Source organism: Bactrocera dorsalis, chromosome 2 (assembly GCF_023373825.1).
Source record: "Bactrocera dorsalis isolate Fly_Bdor chromosome 2, ASM2337382v1, whole genome shotgun sequence".
Classification (NCBI taxonomy): domain Eukaryota; kingdom Metazoa; phylum Arthropoda; class Insecta; order Diptera; family Tephritidae; genus Bactrocera; species Bactrocera dorsalis.
Genome location: NC_064304.1, coordinates 59,350,334 through 59,363,284, shown reverse-complemented (window position 1 = coordinate 59,363,284; position 12,951 = coordinate 59,350,334). Strand labels below are relative to the sequence as shown.

The 12,951-nt window shown below is 41.1% G+C and overlaps 1 protein-coding gene across 2 annotated transcripts in view; it reads left to right on the top strand.

The window, feature by feature from the left end:
• Positions 1-12,951, top strand: part of LOC125776740 (SAYSvFN domain-containing protein 1) — a 49,549-nt gene that overhangs the window by 18,274 nt on the left and 18,324 nt on the right. The window lies entirely within an intron of this gene.

The following is a 12,951-nucleotide window of genomic DNA, read 5'->3' as shown; positions in this document are numbered from 1 at the left end:
AATGCGAGCAGCGGTCGTTTTTTCAGCGGTGGTGGCAGCAGTTACAGCAATGGTGGCGTCGGGAGCGCTAGTTTGAGCAGCGGTGGTGACAGCGGTTATGGCAGCGTTGGTGACAGCGGTTATGGCGGCGGTGGCTTCGGGAGCACCAGTTTGAGTAGCAGCAGTTAGGGCAGCGGTAGCGTCGGGAGCACCGATTCGGGCAGTAATATTTGTATTTGCGGCTTTGTTGCCCTTACTTGATCTCATTTTCTTTAATTATTTCTTTGGATGGCTGTGGATACAACCCCACACCTGAGATTTAGTAAGAACACGTTTGGTTTTTCTGACTTTCGAAAAATGAATGTCCGATCTTTCATTGACAAAATGGTTACCGGCTCTTTTTTGACAGGTCACCGGGTACTTCATATACATACAATTCATTTCTATTATACAATGGGTGGTTCGGATAACTTATAATTAACTTAATGTTTACACATTGGTAGTGTTTTTTCGTGACGAGTCCCAAACCCAGCGGGCAACCCTGTGGAGAGGAGGTTTCGCCTTCAAACGGATGTTTTCTGTTTTCTCAGAGAATACTTTGTCTTTGACCGGAAGTCGTGATCTGCTTGAGCCATCTTGAGTGATCTGCCACCCCCAAGTGAATGGCAATCAGAGAACTTTCCTCATTCCGTCCTCCCCAGACTAGAAAATATTTTACAGAAACTCGGCCAACACCAATGGTATTTAATCGATGAATTAGCTGTTCTATCATAATTTAATAGTGATGTATACTAAGGAGTTAAAATCAAAGTAGTTTAATATTCGAAAATTATCAGTTAACCCATGGGAAACGCATTTACGAAAGAACTTTCTGGTTCTTTGTTTCATTTCTGGTAAGTTTTATTATGTAATTAATATAGTTTCTTCCATATTCCATTTTTTAAATAAATGAATAGTTTTAGTTTCGGTACAACCAAACATTTTATCCTCTGGCAACTGTAAAACGTTAACCTAAGGATCGGAATCCAAGCATTTTTATAATTTTATACATATCGTCACATGAAATGCAAAATAACGTAACATCAAAAAATTCGAAATTGAGTGTCTTATTGATTACGCTTCACTGCTTCAAATTACATACATAATATTACATATGTTCAACATTTTCAGGTTCTGCGGTCAGATATAAACCAGTTTTAACTAATATTAGAATTTTGTTTCACTCATGTTCCATTTTATTAATTGTTTCATTCATGACAAATTTCCGAAAATGTTGTTATATTATTTTGCATTTCAGGTGGCGATATACTCGTACTCTACATAACTCATACACTGTCCGACAAATTCGGCATACGGTTTTTAGAAAAACATAAATCATATATTTAGTGTTTGAGAGCTGGGGTAGTATCGACCCGATTTTATCTATTAACTATTGTTACGAATTTACTCCTTGCTAGTTTTACTTTACTATGTTCGTATCTCTGGATTGACAAATAAAAGCGTTTTAATTCACTTCAACAAAATCTCTTTATTTTACAACTCGTCTACACTATATCAGTTTACTCTTAGCACTGGTTGATTACGTTGGCGCTGCCACGGCTTATATAGCCACGCACTTCTCGCTGATGCCGACGTGTCCTTCTAGAATATTGCGTCTGGAAATTACCAGAACATAATGCTATACGGCGCCAAATGCAGCTATTGCTTAGACAAGCATACAGCCGTGGCGTCAGACTCCTCAATTGTTTAAGTAGATAAGCAGACGGCTGCGGCGCCAGATGTCTATTGTTTCGACAAGCAGACTGCCGCGGCACCAGATGTCTACAACAAGACAAATGCTATTCCATATACCTACAGCTATTGTTCATAATAAGGGATGCATATAGCAATACAAATACAACTTAATACTACTTTTGTAACACTATTAACATACCACATACTAACAAAATGTTCCATTTCATTGAGGTATCTCACACACAATCATCAATCATATGGAGCACAGTCAGTCGGATGATTGAAAAACCTGGAAATATTTACATGGGGACTAGTTCAAGTTTTCGCCCAATTTTAGGCACAAAGATACGAGTACACTGTTGTGAGCAAAACACATTCTGTAATTCTCATTGCGAAAAGTCAAATATTAGCCGTGTTTTATTTGTTCATCATAAGCTAATAGCTAAACCATGGACAAATAAAACGCATTTAGCTTATTTCATATTTTCGCTTAAAAACGAAGCGTTTTGGCAACAACAGTCAGCTGATATTCAATTTGTTTCAAAACGTCTGATGTGGAGAAAAGGCGAGTTTGAATTCTTCAATTTGTAAACGTGATATTAAATTACTATAAAATATACATATTTATTTTGTTGATTTGATGATGACAAAAAAATTATAGCAGATGTTCATATTTGTTTTAATTTTAACTTAAACAAAACACAAAACACAAAATTTATAATTTTGGTTTTTTTATATTGTAATTTTCGATTAGTTTCCTCGCACTAACTGTTCGGAATTGCAAGAAAAAAAGGCAACACACAATTCCGCCAAAAATCTCACAAAATATATTTTATTGAACTTTATGTATACATATACTACAAATTAACTTTGATCGAATTGTAAAATTGGATGGAAAATTTCTCAAAATGTATTTCACTGAACTTTATGTACAATACAAATTAACTTTGATCGAATTGTAAAATAGGATGTTGGCACAGAATTAAAAGTTGGCACTCGGGGTGAACAGCACGGCTTACGTTAGCGGATCGCAAAAAAGAAGTGGCGAACTTGTTTCTCCGCCCCTTTTGTTCCCTTTTTGTTGTGGTGAAAAATGCAGTGCTATTGTAGTTATGTGTGATGTGGATTGTACGTGATGTCGAGATGAGTGTGGTGGATGAAGTGTGTTAGTGATGTATAATTTAATGCGGTGAGTGTAGAGTGTTCTGGATGCGGGATTATTGCTGTTCAGTGTTGGTTATATGTTGTGTGAGGCAGGAGACTGAGGCTCATTTAGCCAGCCCGGCCCCCCTAGACGAATATTTCAGCCTAGAAATCGTTGCAATTGCTGGAGTGTAGCTACAACGGTGCTTAGGCCTGAGGTGCGGCGCGGACGGGGCGTTTGTTGCTGGCGTCGTGTCGACGTCCCATTCTGTGGCCGCCGGATACCGGAAGACGATGTAGTTGGCTGTCGACGGGATCGTGCATTCCGGCTTATTAGCGGTCGTCGCACTGCGCCACGGTGGTGGCTACCAGAATGTTGACCAATATCGCGCCTGGTGGTTCGGTGCAGCATGGTGTGATGAGGCCACATACATTTCTGGCACAGGTTTCCCGAAGTACACTTCTGGGTAGTGTAGGTAGGTGCCAGACAATTAAGGCAGTGGCCGTGTGCCTGTACGACGCACAGTGGCATTTCGGCGGAAAAAATAGGATTTTTCCACTTTCCAATTTCAAAACTTTAATGTTTTTGGTTTGTAAAGAAATATTTGGATAAGAAAAATTCAACAAGGTTTTTTATAAAAAATGAAATTTTATAGTTAAAAAAAACTAACAGAAGTCGACGGAAAGTTATTCAATAAAATCAGATTAAAATTATTGTCCAAATAAAGAATTTTTTTTTGTGTGTAAGTTTATAGCTATGACTTTTCTTTTATTTTTTAGTGCAAATATAGCACCTACTTGTTTATAAAAAAAAGATTTATTGAAATTGGCAAAGGAAGCTAATTTTTATAATTTTTCAAAAATTATACTAAAAAATATCAACTTTTCATTTTTTGATGGAAAAAAACTTTATGTGCTTTGCCTTGCTTAGCCTTCTTACTATAAAAAAATGAAAGTTCCAAGTCTGTACTTTCAATTAAAAACAAAAAAACAACCGCCAATTACCGTCCCTTTTAGTAACATCGATTTTAATTTCAAAAGTCGCTTCCAATATTTCATACAAATGGTCAAAAAGCCAAACAAATTTAGTATACTTTCAGGCGCTTATGTAAAGGGCAAGGAAATTAATGCATTACACAAGCTCCTTTTTACGATGCTGGATGGTAAAACCGCTCAGATAGTGACACATACTACTGCAGCAGCAGTATGCTACATTTGTATGGCGAAACCTACTGAAATGAACAACTTAGAGTTTGTTTCCATGAAAACAATTAAACCTGAGGCATGTGAATTGGGAATTTCATCCTTACATGCTAGAATCAAGTTTATGGAATGTATTAAATTAAAATACAAAATAAATTGAAAATACAAGCGGCCTTTAAAGATAAAATGCGGTTGCGAGTTGATTTTGTTCAACAAGGTACAGGAACTTCTAACGACGGGAACACGTCAAGGCTTTTTTTTTAACCCACAAATGGTTGCGGATATTACTGGCGTCAATGAAGAACTTATCAGTCGATTCAGGATAATTCTTCAAATAATTACATGTGGCGAAAAAATTGATAGTGACAAATTTAAATTATATACGTCGGACACTGCGAAACTGTTCGTACAAAATTATAGTTGGTTTTATATACCTGTTACTGTGCACGAAGTACTAATGCATGGTAAGGATATAATGGATGCTGCCGTATTACCAATAGGAATGCTTTCAGAGGAAGCCGAGGAAGCCAGAAACAAAGACTACAGGAAGTATCGATTGATGTTTTCGAGAAAGTGTGATCGAATTTCCACAAATACTGATGTCTTCAACAGACTTCTTATAACTTCGGATCCTTACATAAGTAGCTTAAGGCGTCATTCGAACAAAATTTCCTTAGAACTAGATCCCATTGTTAAAGATATGGTGCTTGCATAATATTACAAATAAAATCTAACACAATTTTTCCCCTGTTACATATTCAATTAAAACATTGCATATTATATTGGATTTTTATCAAGGTAAAGGTATAAATAACGTCACTTTGCGTTTAAGTTTAATTTTTTTTCATCAGGAGAACTTTATTAAGAAGTGTCCCGAATTTCAAGTCCCTAGGTCCAAAAATAAAAATTTTGGCAATTGCAGTTGTATGGGAGGTGGGTGTGGCAGTGGGCGGTTTTCCAAGATTTTTTCAAAATTTCTTAATTTAGTCCAGAGAAGTGTTTCTGCAAAGTTTCATTGTGGTACGACCACTCCTTCTATTTTTTTCCAAGAAATGTATGGAGCGGTGCCACTGTGCGACGTGCAGCCTTTGCTCTGGTGGCAATCCTTTAAAAATGGCGCAGTGCATCAACCGGTGAGGTCGACGACATATTGGGCACCTAATGTGCTGCGGCTCTGCTGCTGATATGGGCGTTGACGGCAGTGCTCGCGTTCCACTACGAGGACCCGTTGATGTGGTGATTCGGGGAGCTGCGACTGGGCCAGCCGCAACTGGGGCTGCCACTTGGCGTGGCACGTGGATAGTCGAGCGAATGGTTGGCGTCGGAGCGAGTGGCATGTCTGCATCCATGTTCATCTGTATGGAAGAGTGTTATTTTAAATGCAAATTTGCTGCACAGAGGGGATATGGGTACGGCTGCCACGTTGTGGCATAAGTGGATCATCAAGTTGATCGACCATTAGGTTATTTTGTTTGTTATTTTATAAGATTTATTTTATCAGGCTTATTGGACGGTTTTATCGTTTACGTTTCGATCGGCGGTTGGTAAAAAGCATAGCTTAACGAATGGTCTTGTTAGATTTCCTGATTGCATACGGAGATCGACTACGCGAATATGACCGTCGGAGCCTTGGTAAAGCTTCTTTTTGCGGTCAAGCCGTCATTCGGTAGGGGGGAGACACTCGTCCTGTATCAGGACACAATCTCCAATCTTTGGCGCATTTTCTGTAATTTTCCATCGGTACCTCGTGTGGAGGTCCTTGATATATTCTTCTTTCCATCGGCGACTGAAATTATGATAGAGAATTTTAATTCTTTCCCATCTATTTAATAAGGACAGCGACTCCACGCCTGGCTCAGGTGTGGCCAGAATGGGTGCTCCTTTTAGAAAATGTCCTGGAGTTAGGGCTGTGAAATCGGAGGGACCTTGCAAGAGAACCGTGAGTTAAGAAAGGTTTCGATTTCGGTTAATAATGTAGTGAATTCTTCATAATTAAATTTGTAGCTGCCAGCTATCTTCTTGAAATGAGATTAGAAGCTCCTTACGCTTGGGGGTATAAATTGCCAATTGATACCTTGGGGAGCGTACTTTTGTACGATGTCAGGTGATACTTGTTTAAAGAAATCCACAAACTGTTTTTCTGTAGCACGTTGAGCTCCAATGAATGTTTTGCCATTATCGCTCATGATTTTTGATGGGAAGCCACGTCGAGCGACTAAGCGAGCAAATGCCGCGAGAAAAGCCTCTGCCGTCAGATTAGTGCATAGCTCAAGGTGTACTGCCTTTGTCGTGAAACATACAAAGAAGGCCACATAGCCTTTCTTGAGAGTGGGAGGCCTTAGCATGGACGCCTTTATTTGAAAATGCCCAGCAAAATCGACACCTGTGGTGGTGAAAGGTAGAGCGAAATTGCAGCGTTCAGGTGGAAGTGCTGCCATAATCTGCGTTCGCTAATACATAATGCAGATCTTGCACATGAAATTGCATTTCTTAATACTCTTGGCGTACCCTATGTTGCATGAGGCGATGTTCGGCGTGTAGCATTTATATGTGGATGTATTTCAGGAATAATATGGCAAATGGAGACTTCTAAGGTATGATTATGGGGTGAAGTCCGTTGTATATTAGGCTTGAGTTAACAAGCCGACCATTGCCACGAAGCAGACATTTCGTGTCTAGAAATGGGTGCAGAACTAAGAGTCAGCTCTTTTTGTCAATCGACTTCGATTCTCTTAGTAAAAACATGTCGCGGCTGAAGTAGCGCGTTGATACGATATGAACGACCTTAGCCTTTTGTAAGTCTTGATGCGTCAATGTATCGCATTGGGGGTAAGTTGCTCCTTTAACTTTAAGTTTAAGCCGCTCTAAGAACTTGAGCATATAGGCGACTACTCTGAGGGCTCGAGGAAACGATGAAAATCGTTCAAAGATGTCATTATCATCCAACATTGTGCGGTAGGTGTCGATTTTTCGACTTTCGGTGGCAATTATGCTGCGCATTGGCGATTGTGGCCAGGAATCGGGAGATTCTGTTAACCACCGGGGACCATTCCACCATAGGGTGGTGGTGGCGAGATGCAGTGGCTTGGACCTTCTTGTACCTAGATCAGCAGGATTGTCAGAACAGGCTACTTGTCGCCAAGTGGCTGATCCTACTAGGTCAAGTATTTGCGTCGTCGAATAGAAATATAGGTTTACCACGCGTGTGGTGGCTTTTCTAACCACGCTAGAACTATTTCGGAATCAGACCATAGATATAATTTGTATTTCGCCATGTCTAAGTGGGTCTGCACCATGGAAGCTAGTTTTGCTAGTAGCAGAGCTCCACAGAGTTCAAGTCGTGGGATACATAGCGTTTTTAGAGGCGCAATTTTTGCTTTTGCCACTAGTAGGTGGCTTGTAGTTGCGGTATAGGGTGGGTCGATTCCGGACTTTTTTCGATTCGGGATTTCTAATAGTGCGGAAAAGTTGCCTTAGTACTTCCTCATTCCAATGCAACTTTTTGTTTTGAGATCGGATTGCATCTTCAATCCCAACTCCGGCCTTGAAATTTCGGAAATTCGCCTAAAATCGTGAAATTGTCTACCTAGCGCCTGAAATACGCATCTCATGGCAAAATGTATAAAACAAGAGTTATTTGTCACGTAGTTTGCTACCGAAATGGTATATGTGATCATGGCCGTAGGACGAACCGCTCCCGAGATACGAGCGAAAAGGCGGCGCGCCACAGCGCAAGGTGAAAATTGTTGCAGCTCTCAGCTAACCTGTATTGGTCACCCAGAACCCACCGCGTTGAGGTGGCTGCTCTTCGGGTTCCTCCCAAGCCCAACCCAACCAACCAACCATATGTCAGGCTTGTCTTAGTCTGAATATGTGTCAAATTTATTGATAAAATCAGATTTTGTACTAAACTTTGGCACTTGTTGCCTAGATTTCAGTGTAGAGCGTACAAAACGATCATGAGATTGGGGACCAATAACTTTAGAAGATGCCTCTGTCACCAGTTTGACGGTTCTCTCGACTGCCACCGTGTGAAAGGGGAATTCACTAAATTTCCATACCTCTGCAGTGTCTCCCGACAGCCCTTTTATGAGTTCTTCGTTAGAAACTGAACAAAGAACTGGTGGAACAGTCAAGGTAATAGTCTTCCAGTTAATCATATCGTAATAATTATTAGCTTTGAAATTCAGCTTGGCACTTTATTACATCTAACCCTTCCATTTAAAGTGACAGACTCTGCTTCTCTGGCTGCCAGAAGACGTTCACGGGCCAACTTTCTGACTTCTATCCGTTCGTCAGTCATCATACTAAGGATAATGTTTTCTGGAGGAGCAAAGAAAGCATTCTGTTGAATGGATGAATCGACAAGCTTGCGCAGTTTAGCAGATAAGTATCTCGACCTTTGAATTGCAGCATAGAGATGGCGCGAGCCATCTTTGATTGAACTGTTGAATCTTATTGAGAACCAAAAGGTGAGTTAACTGTAAGTATGTACTTGACCAAAATCTTTATTTGCCTTGTTGGTTTGTCAGTAGAAATGTATAATCTCAGAATTCTATTTGCACAGGTGAGCCAGCGAAATTTGCACATGTTACCTGGATGCATCGACGCTAAATCTGAGGAACATTGATCGGAAATAACAGCTTCTGATATTTTATAGAGATAAGCTTGGTCTGTGCTAAGTTGGGTCGGATTAATAACCTCAGAGGGTAATTGGCAGGATGGAAAACTTTCAAATTTGACAACAGGCAACTTCTGACAATCAGGGAGCAGTTTACCTATGTCGCCAGAGAAGGTATTTGGACTCTTTGAGACACCATCTGTGTGTTCGAAAAGAGCACGAAATGGAAGTTCGTTGAAATGTAGAAGACAAACAACCCACTGTAATGGCCTACCTATTCTTTCTTCTAGTTTCCGAATGATTCCACCTTTCCAACCTGTGTTCGTATTGGTGCCATCAGCACCGACAACTTCTAGATGTTCCACATCAACTGAATTGTCTTGTAAATGTTGCCATATAGCTTGCGTCTCATTCTCAGCTGACCCGGAAGGAGAGGTGACGTGGCCAAAGTAATGACAACCAGGTTCCGATATAAGAGAAATATGTTCCTCTTTGACAGTGTCGCGGTAGTACTTTTCACCTTCGCTGATTTGTGTAAATGTATTGCTTTGCGGCCGTCAAAATACAGCCCATATACCGAGTCAATACTTTCGGTGTTTTGGAGCTTAACTCCAACACTTTTTTTTGCCCGACTAATCTTGCATTTGTCAGTGACAAAGCTAGCCTGATCCTCTGTTATCAAACCTGCTTTTTTGGCATCCAGAAAAGCAGATGAAACAATCAAGGCCGCTGCTCCATCACTTACTCCAAATCTTTGGGTAGCTAAAGCAGTGTGTTCTAATACTAGTATGTTTTGTTTGGTTTTAGAGGATGGAACTGAAAATTCATCGTCAGCATCGTTTTTGGAAGAATCCATGTGCGACGCACCTTCATTGTTGTCGTCTGTATGATAGTCTGTCTGATATGAATGGTCACGTGTTCTAGCTGATACTTTTCTGGTAAGTGTTGATGTTGAATGACGTTTTGAAAGCTTTTCTTTACGTTCATTTTTCTTTGTAATCTTTTTTGTTTCCGGTAGATCAACAATTCCCATGCGACCAATTCTTCTGGTTTTCTGGTCCAAGAGAAATGGTTGTTCATTGATAGGAACTTTCCTTTCCTTTGGACAAGTACAAGAAGAAAACTAAATGCATTTGCAAGCAGCGATGTTACAAAATTTTCCGGCAGAAGAGACAAAGTCGTCTCTTTTAGAGCTCAAACTATTGGGTTCCTTAAAAACATTTTGCAACTTTTTTTGCAACTCTTTACTCCTAAGTTCATAGTTGTCGCCCCAGAATCGCCCTATACGAAATCTTTCAAACTGATAACACAAAAGAACATCCTGGTAAGTAGGTAACTGGGACTCAGAGAGATTGTACGGATATATGCCAAACACAGGACATTTCTGTCTAAATTTAAATTCAGATACAGAAATTTTCAGTTCTGTGTTCTGTTGAGAGAATATAAGAAATCAACGACAAGAGTGACGGAACTCGATGAAAAAATATTTATGTGGAGACCAGTCTGAACATGTCGTAAGGCGCAGGGAAATGAATGTAAGTGATAGAACTCGGCGAAATCACCGACAAGAGTGAAGGAACTCGATGAAAAAATATTTACGTGGAGACCAGTCCGAACGTGTCGTATGGCGCAGGGAAATGAATGTAAAAGATAGAAGGGAAATGAATGTAAGTGATAGAGCTCGGTAGAATCGACCCACCCTATTGCGGTATCGTTTTGTGTGCGCACATATATAGTGGCGGTCAGATTATTAGCGAACTGTGACCATTTTTCTAAGCGAAGAGGTTTCACTTGCTCGTCGCAGTCAGTTCCGTCTAGCCATAATTCTTAGATCAGGATTATCGCTTGTATCATAATTGGCAAAAGCCATCCTGCGGGGTCGAAAAGTTTTGCCACCGGGGATAAAATTTGTTGCTTTGGCGGATAATGCGGATATGGACTCAGTTGTGTATGAAAACTGGTCCAATATCGCATTCCATTGAATGCCCAGAGTTTTTGTCGTAATTTCCATTTCGAATATAAGGAAATTAGTGTCCAACAAATTTTTTTTTGGTATGTTTTTTAATATATTTGGGGATTTACCGTAATCTTTTTTAATGGAAACCCTGCGGATTGGAGGGTTTGAATTACCTGTGATAGTGATTCGTATGCTTGTGGAAGACTGTGACTTCTAGACAGAATATCGTCTACATACGTTTGTGTTTGTTTGTTTCAGCCAATTCATGGAGTGTTCGAATGACTAAATAAGGTCACTGTCTTTAGCTTGAAGTCGCGTAGTGGACTATTGGCAGATTTTCGGAAAATAATTCGCTGAAAATCTTGATCATCTTTATGTACGACTACTTGTCGAAACATTTTTTTCGATATCCCCATTGAATACGTATTTGTATATAGGCCAGTTAAATATGAGGAGCATTAAATCTGGTTGGAGTGTGGGTCCCGAGGTAGTGGATCTCGAGGCATTAAAGACAACTCTAACCTTTGTTTTTTTCTTTTTTGTCAGGCTTTACTACTGCATGGTGTGGCAAGTCTTCTTCTTCTTTACTGGCGTAGACACCGCTTACGCGATTATAGCCGAGTCAACAACAGCGCGCCAGTCGTTTCTTCTCTTCGCTACGTGGCGCCAATTGGATATTCCAAGCGAAGCCAGGTCCTTCTCCACTTGGTCCTTCCAACGGAGTGGAGGTCTTCCTCTCCCTCTGCTTCCCCCGGCGGGTACTGCGTCGAATACTTTCAGAGCTGGAGTGTTTTCATCCATCCGGACAACATGACCTAGCCAGCGTAGCCGCTGTCTTTTAATTCGCTGAACTATGTCAATGTCGCCGTATATCTCGTACAGCTCATCGTTCCATCGAATGCGATATTCGCCGTGGCCAACGCGCAAAGGACCATAAATCTTTCGCAGAACTTTTCTCTCGAAAACTCTCAACGTCGACTCATCTGTTGTTGACATCGTCCAGGCCTCTGCACCATATAGCAGGACGGGAATTATGAGTGACTTATAGAGTTTGGTTTTTGTCTGTCGAGAGAGGACTTTGCTTCTCAATTGCCTACTCAGTCCGAAGTAGCACCTGTTGGCAAGAGTTATCCTGCGTTGGATTTCAAAGCTGACATTGTTGGTGGTGTTTACGCTGGTTCCAAGATAGACGAAATTATCTACAACTTCAAAGTTATGACTGTCAACAGTGACGTGAGTGCCAAGTCGCGAGTGCGACGACTGTTTGTTTGATGACAGGAGATATTTCGTCTTGCCCTCGTTCACTGCCAGACCCATTTGCGTTGCTTCCTTGTTTAGTCTGGAGAAAGCAGAACTAACGGCGCGGGTGTTGAGACCGATGATATCAATATCATCTGCATACGCCAGCAGCTGTGCACTCTTATAAAAGATTGTACCTGCTCGATTAAGTTCTGCAGCTCGAACTATTTTCTCCAGCAGCAGATTGAAGAAATCGCACGATAGGGAGTCGCCTTGTCTGAAACCTCGTTTGGTATCGAACGGCTCGGAGAGGTCCTTCCCGATCCTGACGGAGCTTTTGGTCCCGCTCAATGTCAGTTTACACAGCCGTATTAGTTTTGCGGGGATACCAAATTCAGACATTGCGGCATAAAGGCAGCTCCTTTTCGTACTGTCGAAAGCAGCTTTAAAATCGACGAAGAGGTGATGTGTGTCGATTCTCCTTTCACGGGTCTTTTCCAAGATTTGGCGCATGGTGAATATCTGGTCGGTTGTTGATTTACCAGGTCTGAAGCCACACTGATAAGGTCCAATCAGTTTGTTGACGGTGGGCTTTAATCTTTCACACAATACGCTCGATAGAACCTTATACGCGATATTAAGGAGGCTAATCCCACGGTAGTTGGCGCAGATTGTGGGGTCTCCTTTTTTATGGATTGGGCATAGCACACTTAAATTCCAATCGTTGGGCATGCTTTCGTCCGACCATATTTTACAAAGAAGCTGATGCATGCTCCTTATCAGTTCTTCGCCGCCGTGTTTGAATAGCTCGGCTGGCAATCCATCCGCCCCCGCCGCTTTGTTGTTCTTCAGGCGGGTAATTGCTATTCGAACTTCTTCTTGGTCGGGCAATGGAACGTCTTTTCCATCGTCATCGATTGGGGAATCGGGTTCGTCTTCTCCTGGCGTTGTGTGTTCACTGCCATTCAACAGGCTGGAGAAGTGTTCCCTCCATAATTTAAGTATGCTCTGGGCATCGGTGACTAGATCACCTTGGGGGGTTCTACATGAGTATGCTCCGGTCTTGAAACCTTCT